A 23,059-nucleotide genomic window follows, 5' to 3' on the forward strand; every position below is an offset into this window, starting at 1 on the left:
TGCCAAGAGTGTGCAAAGCTGTCATCAAGGCAAAGGGTGGATACTTTGACAAATCTCAAATATTAAATATATTTTTATTTGTTTGAACAGTTTTTTGGTTATTATATGATTCCATATGTGTTATTTAAAAGTGTTTATGTCTACAATGTAGAAAATAGTAAAAAATAATGAAACTGCCTTGAATGAGTAGGTGTGTCCAAACGTTTGACTGGTACTGTATGTAAAAAGGTATTTTTTTTCATTTTTTTCAGTTTTTTACCTGTTTTCGCTTTGTCATCATCGGGTATTGTGATGTCATCATCGGGTATTGTGATGTCATCATCGGGTATTATGATGTCATCATGGGGTATTGTGTGTAGATTGATGAGGGAAAACTATTATATAATCCATTTTAGAATAAATCTGTAACGTAACAAAATGTGGAAATTTGGACCTGGTATAGAGGTCCTGGATGGCAGGAAGCTTAGCCCCAGTGATGTACTGGGCCGTACGCACTACCCTCCGTAGTGCCATGCGGTCGGAGGCCGAGCAGTTGCCATACCAGGCAGTGATGCAACCAGTCAGGATGCTCTCGATGGTGCAGCTGTAGAACCTTTTGAGGATCTGAGGACCCATGCCAAATCTTTTCAGTCTCCTGAGGGGGAATAGGTTTTGTGCTAATAACTTGCGCTCCAACAGCTCATTGGGAATAAAAGGCAATACATTCGAGGTCGTAACCCTTATTGATGGACAAAAAAGTGGCGTAACTTGAATAAACAATAAGAAGTATCAGGGACGGTGTCCCCATGTGGGTCGCTATCACCATCAAAACCAGGGAAATTACATCAAGGAATACAATACACATTCTACAAAAGGACCAAGAAAAGGAAACAAACAAAAAACACAGGCGATCAGCGATTGTCCCCGCTCGCACTCACTCATACAATTCCCAGCATGCACCAACACTCCCAGCATGCAGAGAAAGAGAGGTAGAGAAAGAGAGAGAAAGAGAAAGAAAGAGAGACAGACAGACAGAGAGGGAGGGAGAGAGAGGAACAGACAGACAGACAGACAGACAGACAGACAGACAGACAGACAGACAGACAGACAGACAGACAGACAGACAGACAGACAGACAGACAGACAGACAGACAGACAGACAGACAGACAGACAGAAGAGGATGTGTCTGTGTTTCACAGAGTAAAAATACAGTATGATTGAATTTGCTTTACCAAGACAACTCTATGGTTTCATTATATCATATTCTACAGATTTCATTTCAGGTGTTTAATGAAGGTTACCAGGTTAATAACATCCACTGTATGTGTTTCTATACAGCTACAGCACTAACCATCACGCTGGACAATACCCGCTAAGGCTTCCTTCCAGATTGCAAAGAACCTTGGCGTGACCCTGGGTAACAATATGTCGTTCTCTGCAACATCATTAGAGTATGACCCTACTTCACACAGGAAGCGGCGCAGGTCCTAATCCAGGCAGTTGACATCTCCCGTCTGGACGACTGCAACTCACTGCTGGCTGGGCTCCCCACTTGTGCCATCAAACCCCTGCAACTTATCCAGCCCACCTGGTTTTCAACCTTCTCAATTTCTCCCATGTCACCCAGCTCCTCCGCACACTCCATATGTGAGGATGGTGTTAATTGACTACAGCTCAGCGTTTAACACCATAGTGCCCTCAAAGCTCATCACTAAGCTAAGGATCCTGGGACTAAACACCTCCCTCAGCAACTGGATCCTGGACTTTCCTGACGGGCCGAACCCAGATGGTGAGGGTAGGCAACAAAGAGGGCCCTACAGGGCTGTGTGCTTAGTCCCCTGCTGTACTCCCTGTTCACCCACGAGTCCAACACCATCATCAAGTTTCGCTGACGACACAACGGTGGTAGGCCTGATCACCGGCGACATCGAGTCAGCCTAAAGGGAAGGAGGTCAGGGACCTGACAGTGCTGGTGCCGGAACAACAACCTCTTCCTCAAACGTCAGTAAGACCAAGGAGCTGAAAGGAAACAGTGGGGGACAACGCCTCCCAACTACATCGACGGGGCGAAGAGTGGAGTGGTCGCAAGCTTCAAGTTTCTCAGAGTCAAAATCACCAAGGACTTAAAATGGTCCTCACACACGCACGGTCGCGAAGAAGGTGGGACAGAGCCTCTTCCTCCTCAGGAGGTTGAAAAGGTTTGACCCTCAAAAAGTTATACAGCATTGAGAGCATCTTGACTGGCTGCATCACCTCTTGGTATGGCAACAGCACCTCCCTTGATCGTATGGCAGTACAGAGGGTGGTGCAGACAGACCAGTACATCACTGGGGCCAAGTTCCCTGCCATCCAGTACATCTATAACAGGCAGAGGGAAAGGAAGGCTGTGTCTATGTACACTCAGAGGGCTCGACAAACTGTCAGGACTCTACAAAAACTGACAGGACTCTGCACACTGACAGGACTCTACACACTCTACACACTGACAGGACTCTACACACTGACAGGACTCTACACACTGACAGGACTCTACACACTGACAGGACTCTACACACTGACAGGACTCGACACACTGACAGGACTCTACACACTGACAGGACTCTGACAGGACTCTACACACTGACAGGACTCTACACACTGACAGGACTCTACACACTGGCAGGACTCTGACAGGACTCTACACACTGACAGGACTCTACACACTGGCAGGACTCTGACAGGACTCTACACACTGACAGGACTCTACACACTGGCAAGACTCTACACACTGACAGGACTCTACACACTAACAGGACTCTACACACTGACAGGACTCTACACACTGACAGGACTCTACACACTGACAGGAGTCTACACACTGACAGGACTCTACACACTGACAGGACTCTACACACTGACAGGACTCTACACACTGACAGGACTCTACACACTGACAGGACTCTACACACTGACAGGACTCTACACACTGACAGGACTCTACACACTGACAGGACTCTGACAGGACTCTACACACTGGCAGGACTCTACACACTGACAGGACTCTACACACTGACAGGACTCTACACACTGACAGGACTCTACACACTGACAGGACTCTACACACTGACAGGACTCTGACAGGACTCTACACACTGGCAGGACTCTACACACTGACAGGACTCTACACACTGACAGGACTCTACACAATGACAGGACTCTACACACTGACAGGACTCTACACACTGACAGGACTCTACACACTGACAGGACTACACACGGACAGGACTCTACACACTGACAGGACTCTACACACTGACAGGACTACACACTGACAGGACTCTACACACTCTACACACTGACAGGACTCTACACACTTTACACACTGACAGGACTCTACACACTGACAGGACTCTACACACTGACAGGACTCTACACTCTGACAGGGTTACATTTTGTCTGAAGATGTTCCCAGCAGTGTTGATATCTGCTTCTACAGAGTGGTGGAGTGTGTGTGTGTTTGTGTGTATGTTTGTGAGTGAGCGTTTATGTGTGTGTGTGTGTGTGTGTGTGTGTGTGTGTGTGTGTGTGTGTGTGTGTGTGTGTGTGTGTGTGTGTGTGTGTGTGTGTGTGTGTGTGTGTGTGTGTGTGTGTGTGTGTGTGTGTGTGTGTGTGTGTGTGTGTGTGTGTGTGTGTGTCAGTTTCTGCAGTGTCTCCAGTCACCACACAATCTCATCAGAGCACTGGAGTGGAAGATAATCGTCATTTCAAACCCCAGAGACCCAACACAGAGAGAGAGGGTTAGAGAGAGAGGGAGAGAGAAAGGGTTAGAGAGGGAGGAGGAGAGAGGGAGAGAGAGAGGGAGATGGTTAGAGAGAGAGGGAGGGAGAGATGGTTAGAGAAAGAGGGAGAGAGAGATTTAGATAGAGGGAGAGAGATAGGGAAAGGGAGAGGGTTAGAGGGAGAGTGAGAGGGTTAGAGAGAGAGAGGGAGGGAGAGAGAGAGTTAGAGAGAGAGTTAGAGAGAGGGAGAAAGAGAGGGTTAGAGAGAGGGTAAGAGAGAGGGAGAGAGAGAGGGTAAGAGAGAGGGAGAGAGAGAGGGTAAGAGAGAGGGAGAGAGAGAGCGTTAGAGAGAGGGTTAGAGAGAGGGTAAGAGAGAGGGAGAGAGAGAGGGTAAGAGAGAGGGAGAGAGAGAGGGAGAGAGAGAGGGAGAGAGAGAGGGTTAGAGAGAGGGTTAGAGAGAGGGTAAGAGAGAGGGAGAGAGAGAGGGTAAGAGAGAGGGTTAGAGAGAGGGTTAGAGAGAGGGTAAGAGGGAGGGTTAGAGAAAGAGGGTAAGAGAGAGGGAGAGAGAGAGGGTAAGAGAGAGGGAGAGAGAGAGGGTAAGAGAGAGGGAGAGAGAGAGGGTAAGAGAGAGGGAGAGAGAGAGGGTGAGAGAGAGGGAGAGAGAGAGGGTAAGAGAGATGGTTAGAGAGAGGGAGAGAGAGAGGGTAAGAGAGAGGGTTAGAGAGAGAGTAAGAGAGAGGGAGAGAGAGAGGGTAAGAGAGAGGGTTAGAGAGAGGGTAAGAGAGAGGGAGAGAGAGAGGGTAAGAGAGAGGGTTAGAGAGAGGGTAAGAGGGAGGGTTAGAGAAAGAGGGTAAGAGAGAGGGAGAGAGAGAGGGTAAGAGAGAGGGAGAGAGAGAGGGTAAGAGAGAGGGAGAGAGAGAGGGTAAGAGAGAGGGAGAGAGAGAGGGTGAGAGAGAGGGAGAGAGAGAGGGTAAGAGAGATGGTTAGAGAGAGGGTAAGAGAAAGAGGGTAAGAGAGAGGGTTAGAGAGAGGGTTAGAGAGAGGGTAAGAGAGAGGGAGAGAGAGGGTTAGAGATTTAGATCGAGGATTAGAGAGAGAGAGGGAGAGAAAGGGTTAAAGAGAGGGAGAGAGCGTTACATCTGCTCCTGCCACACCCTCTACTTCTCATCCTGTTTCTCCTTGACCTGCCGCCACTCCCCTAGTGCCCCTCCCTCTCTGTGTGTGATTGATAAACACCTGGAGACCAGAGTGACAGTCAGTGAGAGGGTAGTCCTGGAGGCCAGAGTGACAGTCAGTGAGAGGGTAGTCCTGGAGGCCTGAGTGACAGTCAGGCCAGAGTGACAGTCAGTGAGAGGGTAGTCTGGAGACCAGAGTGACAGTCAGTGATAGGGTAGTCCTGGAGACCAGAGTGACAGTCAGTGAGAGGGTAGTCCTGGAGGCCAGAGTGACAGTCAGTGATAGGGTAGTCCTGGAGACCAGAGTGACAGTCAGTGAGAGGGTATTCCTGGAGACCAGAGTGACAGTCAGTGAGAGGGTAGTCCTGGAGGCCAGAGTGACAGTCAGTGATAGGGTAGTCCTGGAGACCAGAGTGACAGTCAGTGAGAGGGTAGTCCTGGAGACCAGAGTGACAGTCAGTGAGAGGGTAGTCCTGGAGGCCAGAGTGACAGTCAGTGAGAGGGTAGTCCTGGAGACCAGAGTGACAGTCAGTGAGAGGGTAGTCCTGGAGGCCAGAGTGACAGTCAGTGAGAGGGTAGTCCTGGAGACCAGAGTGACAGTCAGTGAGAGGGTAGTCCTGGAGAACAGAGTGACAGTCAGTGAGAGGGTAGTCCTGGAGACCAGAGTGACAGTCAGTGAGAGGGTAGTCCTGGAGAACAGAGTGACAGTCAGTGAGAGGGTAGTCCTGGAGACCAGAGTGACAGTCAGTGAGAGGGTAGTCCTGGAGGCCAGAGTGACAGTCAGTGATAGGGTAGTCCTGGAGGCCAGAGTGACAGTCAGTGAGAGGGTAGTCTAGAGACCAGAGTGACAGTCAGTGATAGGGTAGTCCTGGAGACCAGAGTGACAGTCAGTGAGAGGGTAGTCCTGGAGACCAGAGTGACAGTCAGTGATAGGGTAGTCCTGGAGACCAGAGTGACAGTCAGTGAGAGGGTAGTCCTGGAGACCAGAGTGACAGTCAGTGAGAGGGTAGTCCTGGAGGCCAGAGTGACAGTCAGTGATAGGGTAGTCCTGGAGACCAGAGTGACAGTCAGTGAGAGGGTAGTCCTGGAGGCCAGAGTGACAGTCAGTGAGAGGGTAGTCCTGGAGGCCAGAGTGACAGTCAGTGAGAGGGTAGTCCTGGAGGCCAGAGTGACAGTCAGTGAGAGGGTAGTCCTGGAGGCCAGAGTGACAGTCAGTGAGAGGGTAGTCCTGGAGGCCAGAGTGACAGTCAGTGAGAGGGTAGTCCTGGAGACCAGAGTGACAGTCAGTGAGAGGGTAGTCCTGGAGACCAGAGTGACAGTCAGTGATAGGGTAGTCCTGGAGACCAGAGTGACAGTCAGTGATAGGGTAGTCCTGGAGACCAGAGTGACAGTCAGTGAGAGGGTAGTCCTGGAGACCAGAGTGACAGTCAGTGAGAGGGTAGTCCTGGAGACCAGAGTGACAGTCAGTGATAGGGTAGTCCTGGAGGCCAGAGTGACAGTCAGTGAGAGGGTAGTCCTGGAGGCCAGAGTGACAGTCAGTGAGAGGGTAGTCCTGGAGGCCAGAGTGACAGTCAGTGAGAGGGTAGTCCTGGAGTCCAGAGTGACAGTCAGTGAGAGGGTAGTCCTGGAGGCCAGAGTGACAGTCAGTGAGAGGGTAGTCCTGGAGACCAGAGTGACAGTCAGTGAGAGGGTAGTCCTGGAGGCCTGAGTGACAGTCAGTGAGAGGGTAGTCCTGGAGACCAGAGTGACAGTCAGTGAGAGGGTAGTCCTGGAGACCAGAGTGACAGTCAGTGATAGGGTAGTCCTGGAGACCAGAGTGACAGTCAGTGAGAGGGTAGTCCTGGAGACCAGAGTGACAGTCAGTGAGAGGGTAGTCCTGGAGGCCAGAGTGACAGTCAGTGAGAGGGTAGTCCTGGAGACCAGAGTGACAGTCAGTGAGAGGGTAGTCCTGGAGGCCAGAGTGACAGTCAGTGAGAGGGTAGTCCTGGAGACCAGAGTGACAGTCAGTGAGAGGGTAGTCCTGGAGAACAGAGTGACAGTCAGTGAGAGGGTAGTCCTGGAGACCAGAGTGACAGTCAGTGAGAGGGTAGTCCTGGAGTCCAGAGTGACAGTCAGTGAGAGGGTAGTCCTGGAGGCCAGAGTGACAGTCAGTGAGAGGGTAGTCCTGGAGACCAGAGTGACAGTCAGTGAGAGGGTAGTCCTGGAGGCCTGAGTGACAGTCAGTGAGAGGGTAGTCCTGGAGACCAGAGTGACAGTCAGTGAGAGGGTAGTCCTGGAGACCAGAGTGACAGTCAGTGATAGGGTAGTCCTGGAGACCAGAGTGACAGTCAGTGAGAGGGTAGTCCTGGAGACCAGAGTGACAGTCAGTGAGAGGGTAGTCCTGGAGGCCAGAGTGACAGTCAGTGAGAGGGTAGTCCTGGAGACCAGAGTGACAGTCAGTGAGAGGGTAGTCCTGGAGGCCAGAGTGACAGTCAGTGAGAGGGTAGTCCTGGAGACCAGAGTGACAGTCAGTGAGAGGGTAGTCCTGGAGAACAGAGTGACAGTCAGTGAGAGGGTAGTCCTGGAGACCAGAGTGACAGTCAGTGAGAGGGTAGTCCTGGAGAACAGAGTGACAGTCAGTGAGAGGGTAGTCCTGGAGACCAGAGTGACAGTCAGTGAGAGGGTAGTCCTGGAGGCCAGAGTGACAGTCAGTGATAGGGTAGTCCTGGAGGCCAGAGTGACAGTCAGTGAGAGGGTAGTCTGGAGACCAGAGTGACAGTCAGTGATAGGGTAGTCCTGGAGACCAGAGTGACAGTCAGTGAGAGGGTAGTCCTGGAGACCAGAGTGACAGTCAGTGATAGGGTAGTCCTGGAGACCAGAGTGACAGTCAGTGAGAGGGTAGTCCTGGAGACCAGAGTGACAGTCAGTGAGAGGGTAGTCCTGGAGGCCAGAGTGACAGTCAGTGATAGGGTAGTCCTGGAGACCAGAGTGACAGTCAGTGAGAGGATAGTCCTGGAGGCCAGAGTGACAGTCAGTGAGAGGGTAGTCCTGGAGACCAGAGTGACAGTCAGTGAGAGGGTAGTCCTGGAGAACAGAGTGACAGTCAGTGAGAGGGTAGTCCTGGAGACCAGAGTGACAGTCAGTGAGAGGGTAGTCCTGGAGTCCAGAGTGACAGTCAGTGAGAGGGTAGTCCTGGAGGCCAGAGTGACAGTCAGTGAGAGGGTAGTCCTGGAGACCAGAGTGACAGTCAGTGAGAGGGTAGTCCTGGAGGCCTGAGTGTCAGTCAGTGAGAGGGTAGTCCTGGAGACCAGAGTGACAGTCAGTGAGAGGGTAGTCCTGGAGACCAGAGTGACAGTCAGTGATAGGGTAGTCCTGGAGACCAGAGTGACAGTCAGTGAGAGGGTAGTCCTGGAGACCAGAGTGACAGTCAGTGAGAGGGTAGTCCTGGAGGCCAGAGTGACAGTCAGTGAGAGGGTAGTCCTGGAGACCAGAGTGACAGTCAGTGAGAGGGTAGTCCTGGAGGCCAGAGTGACAGTCAGTGAGAGGGTAGTCCTGGAGACCAGAGTGACAGTCAGTGAGAGGGTAGTCCTGGAGAACAGAGTGACAGTCAGTGAGAGGGTAGTCCTGGAGACCAGAGTGACAGTCAGTGAGAGGGTAGTCCTGGAGAACAGAGTGACAGTCAGTGAGAGGGTAGTCCTGGAGACCAGAGTGACAGTCAGTGAGAGGGTAGTCCTGGAGGCCAGAGTGACAGTCAGTGATAGGGTAGTCCTGGAGGCCAGAGTGACAGTCAGTGAGAGGGTAGTCTGGAGACCAGAGTGACAGTCAGTGATAGGGTAGTCCTGGAGACCAGAGTGACAGTCAGTGAGAGGGTAGTCCTGGAGACCAGAGTGACAGTCAGTGATAGGGTAGTCCTGGAGACCAGAGTGACAGTCAGTGAGAGGGTAGTCCTGGAGACCAGAGTGACAGTCAGTGAGAGGGTAGTCCTGGAGGCCAGAGTGACAGTCAGTGATAGGGTAGTCCTGGAGACCAGAGTGACAGTCAGTGAGAGGATAGTCCTGGAGGCCAGAGTGACAGTCAGTGAGAGGGTAGTCCTGGAGGCCAGAGTGACAGTCAGTGAGAGGGTAGTCCTGGAGGCCAGAGTGACAGTCAGTGAGAGGGTAGTCCTGGAGGCCACAGTGACAGTCAGTGAGAGGGTAGTCCTGGAGGCCAGAGTGACAGTCAGTGAGAGGGTAGTCCTGGAGACCAGAGTGACAGTCAGTGAGAGGGTAGTCCTGGAGACCAGAGTGACAGTCAGTGATAGGGTAGTCCTGGAGACCAGAGTGACAGTCAGTGAGAGGGTAGTCCTGGAGACCAGAGTGACAGTCAGTGAGAGGGTAGTCCTGGAGACCAGAGTGACAGTCAGTGATAGGGTAGTCCTGGAGGCCAGAGTGACAGTCAGTGAGAGGGTAGTCCTGGAGGCCAGAGTGACAGTCAGTGAGAGGGTAGTCCTGGAGGCCAGAGTGACAGTCAGTGAGAGGGTAGTCCTGGAGGCCAGAGTGACAGTCAGTGAGAGGGTAGTCCTGGAGGCCAGAGTGACAGTCAGTGAGAGGGTAGTCCTGGAGACCAGAGTGACAGTCAGTGAGAGGGTAGTCCTGGAGGCCTGAGTGACAGTCAGTGAGAGGGTAGTCCTGGAGACCAGAGTGACAGTCAGTGAGAGGGTAGTCCTGGAGACCAGAGTGACAGTCAGTGAGAGGGTAGTCCTGGAGACCAGAGTGACAGTCAGTGATAGGGTAGTCCTGGAGGCCAGAGTGACAGTCAGTGAGAGGGTAGTCCTGGAGGCCAGAGTGACAGTCAGTGAGAGGGTAGTCCTGGAGACCAGAGTGACAGTCAGTGAGAGGGTAGTCCTGGAGACCAGAGTGACAGTCAGTGAGAGGGTAGTCCTGGAGACCTGATTGATTTAACCTTGATGATACTGCGATGTGATTTAACCTTGATGATACTGTGATGTGATTTAACCTTGATGGTACTGCGATGTGATTTAACCTTGATGATGCTACGATGTGATGTGATTTAACCTTGATGATACTACGATGTGATTTAACCTTGATGATACTGTGATGTGTTTTAACCTTGATGATACTGTGATGTGATTTAACCTTGATGATGCTAAGATGTGTTTTAACCTTGATGATACTGTGATGTGATTTAACCTTGATGATACTGTGATGTGTTTTAACCTTGATGATACTGTGATGTGATTTAACCTTGATGATGCTACGATGTGATTTAACCTTGATGATACTACGATGTGATTTAACCTTGATGATGTTACGATGTGATTTAACCTTGATTACACTATGATGCGATGTGTTTTAACCTTGATGATACTACGATGTGTTTTAACCTTGATGATGCTACGATGTCTTTTAACCTTGATGATACTACGATGTGATTTAACCTTGATGATACTGTGATGTGATTTAACCTTGACGATACTGCGATGTGTGTTTGATAGTGAGTTGACTCCCCTGTGCTGAAAGACAGACAACAGATGACCTTTTCTGCTGGTTTGACTCATTTAAGATCTGTGGGACCGTTCAATGCCGACACGGCATTGGTCTACTCTGGAGTCGTGACTAACATCGGCCCAACCTGCAACCCAAATCAGCTACTGACCACACGAATCGACACGCGCTGAATCCAGCTACAGTCTAGCGTGACTGACAGTGTCTGTGACAGTGTCTGTGAGCGACGGACAGTGTCTGTGAGCGATGGACAGTGTCTGTGAGCGACGGACAGTGTCTGTGAGCGACGGACAGTGTCTGTGAGCGACGGATAGTGTCTGTGAGCGACGGACAGTGTCTGTGAGCGACGGGACGGACAGTGTCTGTGAGCGACGGACAGTGTCTGTGAGCGACGGACAGTGTCTGTGAGCGACGGACAGTGCCCATGTCTCCTTGCTTCTCCTCTGATGCAAGAATCTTCACTGTGTGTGTGTGTGTGTGTGTGTGTGTGTGTGTGTGTGTGTGTGTGTGTGTGTGTGTGTGTGTGTGTGTGTGTGTGTGTGTGTGTGTGTGTGTGTGTGTGTGTGTGTGTGTGTGTGTGTGTGTGTGTGTGTGTGTGTGTGTGTGTGTGTGTGTGTGTGTGTGTGTGTGTGTGTGTGCGCGCGCATTACCTCAGGTGGCTGTGTGTGATGTCATCTGAATGATTGTCCTGGCTGCTGTTGGGTGCTGTTGGGTGCTGTTGGGGTGTTGAAGTGGACTGAAAGCCAAGGCATCGGAGGAGCGACAGACACACAGTACAAGTGCCTTTAAAACACGCATTTTTGGCAGTACACACACACACACACACACACTGTAACAGTTAGGATAGGCTCAACTGTTATTGTTATTTTTCATAGTTTAGACTGCTGCAGTTAGTCAGTACAAGTCCAGGTTCGGTGTGTTTTGCATGTGTGACTCCCTTCTAGATCCTTGTTTCCTGTTTGTAAAATGCTGCTTTACTGCCCCCTAGTGGTGTTGAGCAGATCCTACAGCATTCCCTATCATTCCACATAGTCTTACAGGTAAACCTTCTCCTCCTCCATCCTCCTCCTCCTCCTCTTCAGTCCTCCACCTCCAACCACGTCCTCCTATATGCAAATACCTTTAAATATTATTTTGTTTTCTGGCCTACTCAAAATACTTTCAAATGCTATTTGTTTTTTAAAGTTGGTTATTTTTTATAAACTACAAAACACAACTATTTTCTGCCTAGGTCTGGAAAGACGTGGTCGATTCTGTCTGCTGGAGGAGGATTGAGGAGGAGGATGGAGGAGGAGGAGGAGGAGGAGATGGAGGAGGTGGAGATGGAGGAGGTGGAGAAGGTAGAGGAGGAGGATGGAGGAGCGAGGTGGAGGAGGAGGGGGAGATGGAGGAGCGAGGTGGAGGAGGAGGATGGAGGAGTAGGAGAAGGTAGAGGAGGAGGAGGAGGAGGAGGAGATGGAGGAGCGAGGTGGAGGAGGAGGATGGAGGAGTAGCAGAAGGTAGAGGAGGAGGAGGAGGTGGAGGAGGTGGAGAAGGTAGAGGAGGAGGATGAGGGAGGTGGAGATGGAGGAGAAGGTAGAGGAGGAGGAGGAGGAGGAGGTGGAGGAGGTGGAGAAGGTAGAGGAGGAGGATGAGGGAGGTGGAGATGGAGGAGCGAGGTGGATGAGGAGGATGGAGGAGAAGGTAGAGGAGGAGGAGGAGAAGGTAGAGGAGGAGGTGGAGAAGGTAGAGGAGGAGGATGAGGGAGGTGGAGATGGAGGAGCGAGGTGGATGAGGAGGATGGAGGAGAAGGTAGAGGAGGAGGATGAGGGAGGTGGAGATGGAGGAGCGAGGTGGATGAGGAGGAGGAGGAGAAGGTAGAGGACGAGGATGAGGGAGGTGGAGGAGGAGGAGCGAGGTGGATGAGGAAGATGGAGGAGTAGGAGAAGGTAGAGGAGGAGGAGGAGGAGGAGATGGAGGAGGTGGAGAAGGTAGAGGAGGAGGATGAGGGAGGTGGAGATGGAGGAGCGAGGTGGATGAGGAGGATGGAGGAGGAGGAGGAGGAGGAGGAGGAGGAGGAGGAGGAGAAGGTAGAGGAGGAGGAGGAGAAGGTAGAGGAGGAGGATGAGAAGGTAGAGGAGGAGGATGAGGAGGAGGTGGAGGAGGAGGAGGAGGAGGAGAAGGTAGAGGAGGAGGAGGATGAGAAGGTAGAGGAGGAGGATGAGGAGGAGGTGGAGGAGGAGGAGGAGGAGGAGAAGGTAGAGGAGGAGGATGAGAAGGTAGAGGAGGAGGATGAGAAGGTAGAGGAGGAGGATGAGGAGGAGGTGGAGGAGGAGGAGGAGAAGGTAGAGGAGGAGGATGAGAAGGTAGAGGAGGAGGATGAGGAGGAGGTGGAGGAGGAGGAGGAGGAGGAGAAGGTAGAGGAGGAGGATGAGAAGGTAGAGGAGGAGGATGAGGAGGTGGAGGAGGAGGAGGAGGAGGAGGAGGAGAAGGTAGAGGAGGAGGATGAGAAGGTAGAGGAGGAGGATGAGGAGGAGGTGGAGGAGGAGGAGGAGGAGGAGAAGGTAGAGGAGGAGGATGAGAAGGTAGAGGAGGAGGATGAGGAGGAGGTGGAGGAGGAGGAGGAGGAGGAGAAGGTAGAGGAGGAGGATGAGAAGGTAGAGGAGGAGGATGAGGAGGAGGTGGAGGAGGAGGAGGAGGAGAAGGTAGAGGAGGAGGATGAGAAGGTAGAGGAGGAGGATGAGGAGGAGGTGGAGGAGGAGGAGGAAGTGTCTGATTAGTTCTGTCTAGGAGCAGGAGACCAGTCAGTCCGTCAGAAGAAGAACACCAACATTGTGTTCATTGTTTTTATTTAACTCTTCTTCTTTAGATGGAACATCCTGTCAATAAATAAACCTCATCTCTTCATCGAGATACGAGCCACGTCTAGACAGGTCAACTTTAAAGTGGAAGCTAAACCAAAGTAGGTATTGTTATATAACAGAGTCTAGAGATGAAACAGACTACATCTAGCATAAGTAGTCTGTACTAGAGCCAGCGTGGGTACAGGCAGAGAGAAACATCAATGGAGCTCAGGAACTACATACACAGCTGTGGTACACTACTGAGTACAGACAACACACAGTTTCCCCTCTTTTGTGTGTGTGTGTGTGCTGTCTACTCTCTCTCTCTCTCTCTCTCTCTCTCTCTCTCTCTCTCTCTCTCTCTCTCTCTCTCTCTCTCTCTCTCTCTCTCTCTCTCTCTCTCTCTCTCTCTCTTTCTCTCTTTCTCTCTCTCAGAACACTGTGTAAAATATGTTTAAAAGTCTGAAGGATTCACCAACACATACCTTCGCTCTTCTGGGTTGCTCTTTAATTATACACGAATAAACAAATAAACTCTAAAGCCGGCTTCCTGAGGATCTCCTCCAGGTTCTGGTGTGTGGCTTGAGGAAGGCCCAGTTGTCAGTGCTTAGGGTGCTGGTTTCTGCAAGTTGGATCCAGCCAAGCCTACAGGGTTGCTGCGGGCCTGTGGTCCACCAGACCCACGAGGAAGGAGATGGTTCCGCAGGCCGCAGCAACCCTTACTTACCAAAGTCCCTCAGTGGAGACGCAACAAAGTTAACGGAGCATGAAGCTGCTGCCGCTGCTGAGGCCCACGCCAGACCCACTACGGCGGCTCCGCCAGACCCATCAATACTACTCTTACTCTGGGCTCAACGGGCTGTACGGATTCCAGGCTTCAGCACTAAGCTAGCTCAGGCAGGGCAGGACTGGAGCTCTGAAAACAGAATCTGTCCCTGCCAGTATGATCCCCACACGGACACCAGAGGGATGTGATCCAGCCAAGCCCAGAGCTAGAGCAGCCAGATCCTCTAAGGCTGCTTCCTTTCAGACCCACCTGTCCTAGGCTCTAGGTCCTTCTACCTGCTTCCTCCAGACCTACCTGTCCTAGGCTCTAGATCCTTCTCCCTGCTTCCTTTCAGACCCACCTGTCCTAGGCTCTAGGTCCTTCTCCCTGCATCCTCCAGACCAACCTGTCCTAGGCTCTAGGTCCTTCTCCCTGCTTCCTTTCAGACGCACCTGTCCTAGGCTCTAGGTCCTTCTCCCTGCTTCCTCCAGACCCACCTGTCCTAGGCTCTAGGTCCTTCTCCCTGCTTCCTTTTAGACTCACCTGTCCTAGGCTCTAGGTCCTTCTCCCTGCTTCCTTTCAGACTTCACCTGTCCTAGGCTCTAGGTCCTTCTCCCTGCTTCCTTTCAGATGCACCTGTCCTTGGCTCTAGGTCCTTCTCCCTGCTTCCTCCAGACCCACCTGTCCTAGGCTCTAGGTCCTTCTCCCTGCTTCCTTTCAGCCTCCTCCTGTCCTAGGCTCTAGGTCCTTCTCCCTGCTTCCTCCAGACTCACCTGTCCTAGGCTCTAGGTCCTTCTCCCTGCTTCCTTTCAGCCTCCTCCTGTCCTAGGCTCTAGGTCCTTCTCCCTGCTTCCTCCAGACTCACCTGTCCTAGGCTCTAGGTCCTTCTCCCTGCTTCCTTTCAGACTTCACCTGTCCTAGGATCTAGGTACTTCTCCCTGCTTCCTCCAGACCTACCTGTCCTAGGCTCTAGGTACTTCTCCCTGCTGTTTCCAGACCCTCCTGTCCTAGGCTCTAGGTACTTCTCCCTGCTGTTTCCAGACCCTCCTGTCCTAGGATCTAGGTACTTCTCCCTGCTTCCTCCAGACCTACCTGTCCTAGGCTCTAGGTACTTCTCCCTGCTGTTTCCAGACCCTCCTGTCCTAGGCTCTAGGTCCTTCTCCCTGCTTCCTTTCAGATGCACCTGTCCTTGGCTCTAGGTCCTTCTCCCTGCTTCCTCCAGACCCACCTGTCCTAGGCTCTAGGTCCTTCTCCCTGCTTCCTCCAGACCCACCTGTCCTAGGCTCTAGGTCCTTCTCCCTGCTTCCTCCAGACCCACCTCTCCTAGGCTCTAGGTCCTTCTCCCTGCTTCCTTTCAGACCCACCTGTCCTAGGCTCTAGGTCCTTCTCACTGCTTCCTCCAGACCCACCTGTCCTAAAATCTAGGTCCTTCACCCTGCTGGCTTTCTGTTCTAAAACTGCAAATGCCTCTATTTCCTTCAATATTACCAATATATCTCATGCATGGACTTTCTACACAAGAACAGGCATATAGTCCATCAGCTGGAAGCGAACCCGGCGAACCCACGAACCTGGCGTTGTAAGACATGAGATGTAGAGTGGTGAATATCCTGCTTTTGTGTCCTTGTGTGCCCCTGTCTGTCTGTCTGTCTGTCTGTCTGTCTGTCTGTCTGTCTGTCTGTCTGTCTGTCTGTCTGTCTGTCTGTCTGTCTGTCTGTCTGTCTGTCTGTCTGTCTGTCTGTCTGTCTGTCTGTCTGTCTGTCTGTCTGTCTGTCTGTCTGTCTGTCTGTCTGTCTGTCTGTCTGTCTGTCTGTCTGTCTGTCTGTCTGTCTGTCTGTCTGTCTGCTGCTGTCTGCTCTCGTCTGCTCTGCTCTGCTCTGCTCTCGTCTCTCTCTCTCTCTCTCTCTCTCTCTCTCTCTCTCTCTCTCTCTCTCTCTCTCTCTCTCTCTCTCTCTCTCTCTCTCTCTCTCTCTCTCTCTCTCTCTCTCTCTCTCTCTCTCTCTCTCTCTCTCTCTCTCTCTCTCTCTCTCTCTCTCTCTCTCTCTCTCTCTCTCTCTCTCTCTCTCTTTCCCTCTTTCCCTCCCTCTCTTTCCCTCTCCCTCTCCCCCTCCCTCTCTCCCTCCCTCCTCAGTGTCTCTCCTGTCTGCATCAGTGTGGTTGTGGTTTCCTGTTTTCCTGTGAGCTGTGAGCTGTCTCTGAGGACCCTCAGAGGAACCTGAGTAATACTCCTGATCTTGTCACTTATGAACATTTTGAACATCTTGGCATAGTTCTGTCATAATCTCCACCCAGCACAGCCAGAAGAGGACTGGCCACCCCTCATAGCCTTGTTCCTCTCTAGGTTTCTTCCTAGGTTTTGGCCTTTCTAGGGAGTTTTTCCTAGCCACCGTGCTTCTACACCTGCATTGCTTGCTGTTTGGGGTTTTAGGCTGGGTGTCTGTACAGCACTTCGAGATATTAGCTGATGTACGAAGGGCTTTATAAAATAAACTTGATTTGACATACGTGTATGTGCGTGTGCGTGTGTGTGTGTCTAATCTCACCACATTACTTCAAGATATCTGTGCGTTAAATAGACTAGATTAGATATCTGTGCGTTAAATAGACTAGATTAGATATCTGTGCGTTAAATAGACTAGATTAGATATCTGTGCGTTAAATAGACTAGATTAGATATCTGTGCGTTAAATAGACTAGATTAGATATCTGTGCGTTAAATAGACTAGATTAGATATCTGTGCGTTAAATAGACTAGATTAGATATCTGTGCGTTAAATAGACTAGATTAGATATCTGAGCGTTAAATAGACTAGATTAGATATCTGTGCGTTAAATAGACTAGATTAGATATCTGTTAAATGTCATAGTGCATGTGGTGGAATTGATTACTATCACCATGACAACCATTGTTGTCAGGACCCGGTTACGAACGCGGGTCTCCGGTGTGAGAAACAGTCACTTAGTAAACTGAGCCACTAATAGTCGGCAGAACCCAGAAGACGAGGCAGACACAGCAGTACTTGAGACGGTGGTTTAATAAAGTAAAAAGGAAAAGATCTTCAGGCAAAAAAATATAAATCCACAACGTCAAAAGTAATTCCAAGAGAAAAAATGTATATCCTCCAAGACACAAGGAGAAATCCACAAAGTGGTAAGAACAGCAGGGGAAAAAAAAAAACCTCAAAAGAATAATCAAAAATAAACAAGAACAAAACCAGAGTACCTCAAGAAAATCCAACTGGAGAAACAAATGTTCACAGCATGGCTGGGGCATGGTGCTAACATACAAACACAGAGCAAAGAACTGAGGAACACTAAGGGTTTAAATACATTCAAGGGAAATGAGGCACAGGTGCAAATAATAACTGGAACAAGGGAAAAAACAAAAGGGTCAAAAAAGCACAATGGGGGCATCTAGTGACCAAAACCTGAACAATCCTGGCCAAATCCTGACACATTGATGGGATTCATCTGACATCTGTTGTTCGCTACACCTTCGTCCCTTTGTCTCTCTGTCTGTCTCTCTCTCTCTCTCTCTCTCTCTCTCTCTGTCTCTCTCAATTCACTTTATTGGCATGACGTAACAATGTACATATTGCCAAAGCGTACTTTGGAGATTAAGTGATACATTTACAATATTAACATAATTAAAATTTAAATAATCAGTATTGTCAACGGGACAATCAGTAACAACAATAATCATACACATAACAATAACAATAAGCGTACAGAGTACATGTGCAGGTTGATTGGTCTGTCAGACACTGTCCCTCAACTTATGGCAGGCAGCAATGTAGTGCGCTGCCAACCCACAGCTCTCTGCGTCCTCCCCCAACAGGACGGGTAACCTACTCTCATCAGAGAGGTCTTTGAAACCTTGAATAAGGGTTTCAAATTTGGGGAAATGACACCCTCTGATTGTTTTATATTTCTTGACATTTTGTCAGGAAATGCAGCTCTGTCTCAGGTTCTGCTGTTGTGCAGTGGTTGCACAGCCTTTCCTCTACAGGGAGCCAGGTTTTCCTGTGTCTACCCTTCTCAATGGCAAGGCTGTACTCACTGAGCCTGTACTTTGTCAAGGTTTTTCTAAGGTTTTGATCAGTAACCATTGTCAAATAGTTTGCCATGGTGTACTGTCGATTTAAGGTCAGATAGCACTGCATTCCGCTTTGTGCTTGTGTTTGTCAATAGGTTTTGTTTTGAACGTGTTGTAATTTGGTTTATTCTGATTGATTAGATGTTCTGGTCCTGAGGCTTCATTGTGTTAGTAGAACAAGTTAGTGAACTCAGCCCCAGGACCAGCTGGATGAGGGGACTGAGGCTTCAGTGTGTTAGTAGAACAGGTTAGTGAACTCAGCCCCAGGACCAGCTGGATGAGGGGACTGAGGCTTCAGTGTGTTAGTAGAACAGGTTAGTGAACTCAGCCCCAGGACCAGCTGGATGAGGGGACTGAGGCTTCAGTGTGTTAGTAGAACAGGTTAGTGAACTCAGCCCCAGGACCAGCTGGATGAGGGGACTGAGGCTTCAGTGTGTTAGTAGAACAGGTTAGTGAACTCAGCCCCAGGACCAGCTGGATGAGGGGACTGAGGCTTCAGTGTGTTAGTAGGACAGGTTAGTGAACTCAGCCCCAGGACCAGCTGGATGAGGGGACTCTTTTCTTTGCTCAGCTCTTGGCATTGCAAGGCTTGGTAATGATATGAGAGGGGGTCACTGTATTTTAGATGTTTCCAAAACTGAATTGCTCTTTTTTGAGTTTTTATTATTAGTGGATATTTGCCTAATTCTGCCCTGCATGCATTGTTTGTAGTTTTCCTCTGAACATTTAGGATAATCTTCACAAACTCTGTATGCAGGGTTTCAATGGGGTGTTTGTCCCATTGGGTGACATCTTGTTTTGGAAGTGGACCCCACACCTCGCTGCCATGAAGTTCAATTGGTTCAATGACACATTAAATTCATTTTAGCCACATATTTAAATTTGAATTCGTTTTTTAATGGCGTGTAATGCCCTGCATGCTTTCTCTCTCAGTTCATTCACTGCCTCATTAAGGTGTCCACTTGAGCTTATTTATAAACCTCAGTAATTGTAGTGTGTGCAGTACTCTATATATTTAAACCTAAGTAATTGTAGTGTGTGCAGTACTCTATATATTTTGTACCAATTGAGAACTTTGGTCTAATTCCCTGAGATCTGGCTCTTCTCTGGAAAATCATTATTTTAGTATTTTTGGGGATTACTGCCAGGGCCCAGGTCTGGCAGTACTGCTCTAGCAGGTCTAGGCTCTGCTGTAGGCCATGTGCTGTGGGTGAGGCTCTCTCCTCATGGTGGCATTTACCTCCTCAAGAGCTGTGGTAAGACTCTCTCCTCATGGTGACCTTTACCTCCTCAAGAGCTGTGGTAAGGCTTTCTCCTCATGGTGACCTTTACCTCCTCCAGAGCTGTGGTAAGGCTTTCTCCTCATGGTGACCTTTACCTCCTCCAGAGATGTGGTAAGACTCTCTCCTCATGGTGACCTTTACCTCCTCCAGAGCTGTGGTAAGACTCTCTCCTCATAGTGACCTTTACCTCCTCCAGAGCTGTGGTAAGGCTCTCTCCTCATGGTGACCTTTACCTCCTCAAGAGCTGTGGTAAGGCTCTCTCCTCATGGTGACCTTTACCTCAAGAGCTGTGGTAAGGCTCTCTCCTCATGGTGACCTTTACCTCAAGAGCTGTGGTAAGGCTCTCTCTCAGCTCCTGGACAGAGTCCTTCAGCTGGGACCTGCACTGGTTGATCTGGTCCTGTAGAAGGACTTGTCTTGGCTGGAGGTGGTGTAGCTGGGGGACTGTTCCTTCAGCTCAGTAACCCATACCTCTAACAGAGCCAGCCTGTCTGATGGTGGTGTAGCTGGGGGACTGCTCCTTCAGCTCAGTAACCCATACCTCTAACAGAGCCAGCCTGTCTCTCAGCAGGCTGATGGTAGTGTAGCTGGGGGACTGCTCCTTCAGCTCAGTAACCAATACCTCTAACAGAGCCAGCCTGTCTGATGGTGGTGTTGGATGTTTGGAGTACCTCATGCCAGTAAGCCAGTAAGCCAGTAAGCTAGCTGACAAATTTGAATTTAGCTAGCTAGTACGATTAAGATTGTTCTTTTAAACTCACTCTGTCAGTCTTTTCCTCCTGTGTTTATCTTCAGTTGTACAATTTGACAAAAGCTTTATTTTCTGCCTTTTTAATCCTTTTAATCTCACTGCTCTTAAGGATCCGCCATTTTTTTTCAATTGTTGCCTAAATTGACATACCCAAATCTAACTGCCTGTAGCTCAGGCCCTGAAGCATGGATATGCATATTATTGGTACCATTTGAAAGGAAACACTTTGAAGTTTGTGGAAATGTGAAATTAATGTAGAAGAATATAACACAATAGATCTGGTAAAAGACAATACCATCATAAATGAAATGCAAGAGAAAGTCCATTATGTATTATTCCAGCCCAGGCGCAATTTAGATTTTGGCCACTGGATGGCAGCAGTGTATGTGCAAAGTTTTAGACTGATCCAATGAACCATTGCATTTATGTTCAAAATGTTGTATCAAGACTGCCCAAATAATTGGTTTATTAATAACTTTTCATGTTCATAATTGTGCACTCTCCTCAAACAATAGCATGGTATTATTTCACTGTAATAGCTACTGTAAATTGGACAGTGCAGTTAGATTAACAAGAATTTAAGCTTTCTGCCAATATCGGATATGTCTATGTCCTGGGAAATGTTCTTGTTACTTACAACCTCATGCTAATCACATTAGCCTACGTTAGGTCAACCATCCTGCGTGGGACCCACCGATCTGGTAGAGGTCAACCAAAAAGTTATAGAAGGTTACTACCTCTCTCTCTCTCTCTTTTTCTCTCCTCTCCTCTTCCTCTCTCTCTTTCTCTCACTTTCTCTTCCTCTCCTCTTCCTCTCTCTCTTTCTCTCTCTTTCTCTCTTCCTCTCCTCTCTCTCTCTCTCTCTCTCTCTCTTCCTCTCCCCCCTCTCTCTCTTCCTCTCCTCTTTCTCTCTCTCTCTGTATCTCTCTCTTTCCCGTCTTCTCCTCTATTTTAGGACTGTGTGTTTGTGTGGAACAGGATACGTCTGTAATAACAGGGGAGAGGACTTTACACCCGGAGAAACAGCCAGGTGACTTTAGAGAGGCCGAGCATGGAGTTCAACAAATTCACAGTTTCAAACGTCCCTCCCAGAACAGAATAAAGAGTAATAGTAGTATTAGTAATGGTCGTAGCAGTACTGCAGATACGTACCAGTAGATTCATGTGTGAAATCCATATAGCTGAGAGAAATTATTAACTGTCTGTCTGTCATTGGCAAAGATATCCATGATCTCTGATGATTGAAATGTCAAATACTGTTTCCAGGACAATTTAAATGTGTAGAAATTGACTTTGTGATCTGTGGGATTCACCCTGTATTCTTCTGTCAAAGTCGTGTACAGGGTGAAACTGAGAATATTCCCCTTAGCTCTAAACAGTGGTGACGCCGAAACAAGATTCAACATTTTTCAAGCTTTATTAGTTGTATGTACAGGATACACACGGTTATACATCGTCCAATGAAATGCTTACTGGCAGGTTTCTTCTGGACAATGCAACAATAAGAAATATTATAAGAAAACAAACAAAGTAAATGTCTCAGTGGAATAAATGTTTAAGCATCAGTATAATACAGGAAGGTACAATTTATAGCCTAATATTTACACGTGTTTTAAGGGAAGGTGGGGATGGGGGGGGGGGGGGGGGGGGCAGTATAATAACAGGCTGGTAGCAGTAGTTGTGATGTGTGTGGAACGTGTGTGTGTGTCTGTGTGTGTGTGTGTGTGTGGTTGTCTGAAATCAGTATTCTTAAAACAGTCCTGCAGCATTGAGTCTGCCTCCTCTGTCCAGTGCCTCACTATCCTTTGTGTTGGTGGCTCCCTCTCGAGTTGGTGATTTTAGGCGGGGATTAGGAACAGAGAGACGTGATCTGATTGGCCGAAATGGGGGGTGGGGGGTGGCTTTGTCACAGATGTTTGTAATTATTCAGCACGTTGTTTCCTCTCGTGGGGCAAGATTTATTTTGGAAGAATTTGTTTTAGACGTGTTTGGTTGAAGTCTCCCCTTACGATAAAGACTGCTTCCGGGTGCTAGGTTTATTGCTGGCTAATATTTTTGTACAGTTCGCTGAATGCCGCCTTGATGTTTGCTTTGGCGGTATGTACACAGCTGTGATTTTTATTTATTCATTTAACCTTTATTTAACTAAGCAAGTCAGTTACGAACAAATTCTTATTTACAATGACGGCCTACCCCGGCCAAACCCGGACGACGCTGGGCCAATTGTGCACCGCCCTATGGGACTCCCAATCACGGCCGGATGTGATTTAGCCTGGATTCGAACCAGGGACTGTAGTGATGTCTCTTGCACTGAGATATGTAGTGCCTTAGACCGCTGAACCACTCGTAGCTCAAATCAAATCAAACTTGGTGATAATAACACAAGTGAATTCCCTCGGCAGGAAGTAGCATCAGAAAGTCCAAGTGGACAAGAACAGGAGCTCAAGATGTTTTCAACTTCACCAGTCTGATGAGGAAGCACCTCCCCCCCAACTCTTACCAGAAGCCGCCGTTCGATCCAAACGGAAAATGGAAAAGCTGTCTGGTTGATTAGCAAAGTCGAGTATATTGTCCATAAGCCATGTCCCTGTAAAAACAAAAACAAAGACACAGCGTTCCCTGATGTCAGTCTCCGATTGAAGCCTTGCTCTGAGTTATTTTCCAGTGATTAGACATTAGCCATCAGAGGATACTAGGAAGAGGTCTTTTCAGTTTGGAGTCCCCCTTTCCTTCCTCTACTTCGTCGCCGGCGGTCAGTCAGTTCCCTCGTGGTCATGGCCTTGTACTGTATATTTATTTAATAAATGTTGTAACATTGGGTTGCGTTCTCCTGCTCAGATGTTGTATGCCACTTAATCGACTGTGCTGTCAGGCACCTGATTGCATCAACATTTGAAGTGATTAGCTGATACTTAAAACTTCTTAGGGATCGGCGTCCAACGGGA

This window comes from Salvelinus alpinus, chromosome 17 (assembly GCF_045679555.1).
Source record: "Salvelinus alpinus chromosome 17, SLU_Salpinus.1, whole genome shotgun sequence".
Taxonomy (NCBI): domain Eukaryota; kingdom Metazoa; phylum Chordata; class Actinopteri; order Salmoniformes; family Salmonidae; genus Salvelinus; species Salvelinus alpinus.